This window comes from Enoplosus armatus, chromosome 12, assembly GCF_043641665.1.
Source record: "Enoplosus armatus isolate fEnoArm2 chromosome 12, fEnoArm2.hap1, whole genome shotgun sequence".
NCBI lineage: Eukaryota > Metazoa > Chordata > Actinopteri > Centrarchiformes > Enoplosidae > Enoplosus > Enoplosus armatus.
This window is the reverse complement of record NC_092191.1, coordinates 8,781,240-8,786,557: the sequence shown is the minus strand read 5'-3', so window position 1 is coordinate 8,786,557 and position 5,318 is coordinate 8,781,240.

Genomic DNA, 5,318 nt, shown 5'->3' with positions numbered 1-5,318 from the left:
TATCCTGAAGAGATCATACTTATGAAGGTCTGTATTCTGGCACTAAAGTGATTGATTTCTTAATATTTCTGAAACTGATCAAGCCCGCATGGTCCTCATCCTTCAGCAGTGTGAAGCTTCACCGACTGTATTTGTCCTGAGAGCAGTTCTGTGACCTTGTTAGAGCTTCCTCCGATACACCACCCTTGATTAAATACAGGCCACACTTTAACACCGTAAGATTATACTATTTAGATCCCAATTAAATTCATAGCAAGGAAATTGGATCATAAACTCTTTAAAGGATCGTTAACAATCATTAGACAGGATAATGGCATGGCAATCAAAATATGTTAAAAAAAATAAAAAAAACTTCCAAAGTCTTTTAGTGACTTTGTTGTTTTTGGACATTTTCCAAGCTGATTAATGTAGAATTGATTGATTTACAGTTGTAATTAGCTGTCTTCTGCATAGATGCATAATAATCGTATATCTCCCTGCTTGTTTTAAGCTATTAATTGGTTTCATTAACAAAAGCAGTTAATTGAATAACAATTAACAAAGTTGGTGATGGCATCGACACAGCGCGTGCAAACTCCCTTGTGTTTTCCACATGATGATAATGAAACCACCTTTTTATCAGATTGGAATTTTGTGTGTTGGACTATGTAATGACTAATATGATATTGGGCTTATTAGTTTATTCGAGTGGCTCACTGAGGCGTTAAGCTGGTATTGAACGCGTTGTGTTTAACAGGTAGGCACCATATGCTGCCTTAATCAGACATTGGAATCACATTTGGTTGTTAAATTGTCTTCTAATAAAAGCAGGTAGTAAAACAACTTGAGCTAATTCAATTTCAGGCGAGTTTGGTTGAAGTGAACAGCTGTTCATATTTGTTGAATTGTTTTAACATTCCCTCTCTTGTTTTTTTTTCTTTTTTTAAGGTTTAACTCCAACAGCCTGTTTGTTCTTCAACTTTTCTTGTAGAAAATAGAGATGGAGGGTGGACTAGCTGTCCACTCTCCTTAAAAGAAGACAATACCAGGCATATTGTAGTGACAGCTTGCATTGTGTGTGTGTGTAAGAGAAAGAGAGGGAGAGGAAGGAGACAGGAGAGAGAGCATGTGTGTGTTTTAGAAAAACAGAAAAATAGAGAGTGTGTGTGTGTGTGTGTGTGTGTGTGTGCGCGCGTGTGTGTGTGTGTTACAGTGACAGCTTGTATTCTCCGTGATTAATGATGTGCTGTGTGACTTGATAAGTGCTTCGGAGGACCAACGCTTGTTTCAATTAGACCTTGTGAAGGTCGCGACGCCGCGCCGGCCTCTCATTATCATATCCATAATCAATCCACATTATCATAGGGGAATGTGGAATGGATGTGTGATATCTTGGTCACACACACACACACACACACATACCGAGACGAGCACACACACAGACACCTAATCACATACCAAAACACAATGACATACTCTCTCACTCACAAGAGCACACACACACACACACACACCCTTCACTCCAAGTTGATTTGAATCATAACAGTGGCTGTCGGAACGGATTGTCTGTTCAGATTAAGAGTGTGTTTCTGAGAATTAAGCAGCGCTGATGGTGGTGGCATTTCAGATCCCCTCTGCAGACACAAATGCCAAAACATCATTCTGTCACCCCCTCCTTCTCTCACACACACAGCCACATATATATCAAATACACACACACACACACACACACACACACACACACACACACAGACACACTATCACACACGCACTTAACCAGGACCCTGGGGCATTTTTAATAGAGGCGAAGTGATTCGTATGTTTTTACTCCTCTAATGAGAACAGATTGAGTGGTATTTACACTTCATCGGCTGATCTAACCACCTACACATTTCCCTCATGCTTCTGCTGCTCACTGGCCAAAACAGACATGTGGAAAGGACCAGAGCTTGGCTTTCAAACAGCGACACAACATGAACATTATCTTTGTCTCTTTGGCTCACGATGGCACTATGGCAAGATAAATATGAATTATTAAAGCAGAAAATCTGCAGCCAGATTTGGTTTATTTAAGGGAGTTGTGTGATTTGACTCAGACTGTAAAAATGGTAACAAAATGTAAGAAAGCCAGATTCAAATCTCGGGCAAGCACACGGGTCGAGGGGGCCGACTCACTTGGGATCTGACTGTTGTTTCCCAGTGAATCTTTAATTTAATCAGTAAGTCTACTTGAGATTGAAACATACAAAAAATGACAAACACAGGTGACACATTTCCTCCAAAAACAATTCAAACAACAAACCAATGTAGACTACACGATACAATAAAGGCAAATGCTGGAGGTTAAAATTTAAGACCAGAGCAATTATAGGAATCAAAGAAGATATAAAAAATGAATGCACTCTATAATATTCAGTGAAGGGAGAATCTTCCAAGGCGGTCAAGATAGAGGAAGAGAAACTTAAATCACTTAAAAGAGAACTCCACTGATTTAGCATTGGACTCCTATAACACTGTCAGACTCATGATGGACAGTTTATATATAAAAAAAGGATGCAGCAGAGGCAGCGATATCATACTTTTTATTCTATGCATTCTTCTTCCTTGCCAAAACCTCGGGCCTACGTTTCCCACAATGCAACGCGGCTGCCGACAACTCTGCCAGAGATTCAGGTGTGTTATGCAAGTATTGGCTAATGTAGCCTCGAGCCACAAGCCTCAAGCAGAGATAAGGAGCGGGGTACAGAGGTCTGGTAAACGCACTTCTTTCTAACTCCACACCTCTAGACAACCGAGGCTTTATCAGATTTCACGCAGCTCTTTCTGTAGCCACAAGAGGCTTCATACAACCTTTCTTTTCACATATGCAGAAGTACTCCCCAAGACCTGTAAACAGACTTTGATGTGTAAAATCGGTGGAGTTCCCCGTTAACATTACACAGTCCAAGTATGACTTTATTTCTTTCCTCTCCTCTGTATGGTACAATGTATTTTTACACTTCAGTAACTGGAGAGATTTTGCAGTAAGTATCGGTTCATTGTTTCATTTCATGGGAGTTTAAGCACAATAGCTGCTGTAGGAATTAAACCTACGACCTTCCTGTTGTGAGACAAAGTCACTTCCCACCAGGGCATCCTGCAACCTACTGGTAACAGGGTTCTCTTTTACACTGTGGTTGCTTACCAGACCGTAAATGGATGAAGTAAAATTAAAAATTAAACAAAACACCTAAGGTTATAATCACTTCTTTAGGCTAGCATATTACTCATCAGGTCCTTGTTTGTGCCACCTTTTTTTGGACCGACACGGTTACCAGTATACCAGTAAATCAATTATCAGATGATGCTACAAGCTTAAAAAGTTGCAAAGCACCGGCCTGGGAGGGTAAAACTGAACATTTCACCACTTATTAAACACTTTAAGGTGGGAATTTACAACATGAATCAGCCCTGCTTAACACTGATGGCTTTATCGGTGTATTTTCTACAGATGGAGAAAGAGAGTCGTGACATTTCTTTTTGGCAAGGAAAAGGCCATACTCAGCAGGAGTTATCAAAGGCAAAAAGTAAAAAGTTCGAGTTAGCTATCTCTCTCTCTCTCTCTCCCTCTCTCTCTCTTCCCCTGGAGATACTCATGTTAAGCATAATTAAGCAGATTTGATTAGCATCAAGCCTGGCTTCCTCTCTTGACTTTTAATGAATGTAAATCTACCATCTACATCCTAAAGATTAATTTCTGCCAATTAAAAAACACAAGAGGGCTTATTGGAGAGGGGGAGGGGGGGTTGTGAGGAAAAGAGTGTTAAAGTCCTTTGAGTTGGAGTACAGTCGGAGTTTTATCCTCTTCCCCCTTGTCTTATGGTGAGATGGTCTCTGGAGATCTGTGTCTCTCTCTCCCTCACGACCAAGATCATTATCAGCACAATGTTCCGTGAAAGCCACTTTGAAAGGACTGCGAGCTCCATATGTAAATGATGGGAGTGTGTGTGTGTGTGTGTGTGTGTGTGTGTGTGTGTGTGAGAGAGAGAGAGAGAGAGTGAGGAAGCAGCACAGGGAACAGGTAAAGGGGTCAATTTGTCAAGCCAAGGTTATTGGTTATTGGCCCCCACTTATGAGCTTTTGTACAGTCTCTCATTTCTCTGATTAGACTCTTTCTGGATCCTTCTGATTCAAACTCAGATCCAGAATTTTGTTGATTTAAGATCATGATGGTGAGGAGTACAAACAACATTACCATAATGACAAAACAATGGCACCTGGCAGGAATTAAGTGCAACATAAATTACATGAACAGAGGTCAAATATCCTCTAAGAAGGCACCTGATTTATGTTTTTTTCTTTTGGCTTATCAAGCTGCAGTGACAAAATTAAATTAAGGATGGATGTGCTGGTAATTTGGCAGGTACTTTTCCCCATATTTCACTATGCCTGCATTCTTTCCTTCAAAAAGAATAATAATTGTTTAAAATAAAAAAAAGACAGAAACCCTCTTTTTCCTATCCATATCAATTTATGTCCCATTTAAACTCTTGTTTAAATTTAAACTCCTATTTAAATTGGACATAAAGATCACACACTGACATACCTCAGAGTTTGCTATGGCAATTATGTATACACTGATATGATTTGATATTTGGGAAAAACATGGAAAGTCTCTGTTTTTGTATTTTATTCCAAATCACTCTTCTATAATCAGATTTAACAAAGTCCCTCTGATCCCCTATATATCCATATGAACTAGTATTTAGACATGGAGAATATTTGCTCTCAAGACAGATATCTACAGTAATCACATCATAACATTTTCAGGGATAATACAATTACACAACTATTAGTCCTAAGTGGTAATGTGGGAAGATTACAGTGGTTCCATCACTTAAACTTGTTATAAAGAAGACAGATTGAGTGCCACAGACACCCTAAATCCCATCAGAAGCATTAATATTTAAGTGTCTTTTCGTTAGGCGTTCATAAATAGGCTTATCCAAAGTTTATGTAGGCTAATCGTTGCTCTCGCCCTCTGCTCTCTCTCCCTCTGTGTGAATGTGTCTCTCACTCTCTAAGAATATGGCCAGGCTCCTCCTCTTTATGATAATGTGACAGTAGCATCTCCAGCTCGGAGACAAGCCTCCTCTCATTCTGACTCAACTATGTGATCTGTTTTTCTACACACGGACTCTGTGTCTCCTCTCTCCTCTTCTTTTTATCCCCCTCTCCTCCTCGGCACACTCAATGCGCACTTCCCTCTCACAAAGCAACTGCGTTTGTTCGGCGAAGTTACTTTCTTAAATAGTTGACTTTGAAGTTTACTTTTGTTCCAATTATTGGACATGACTACC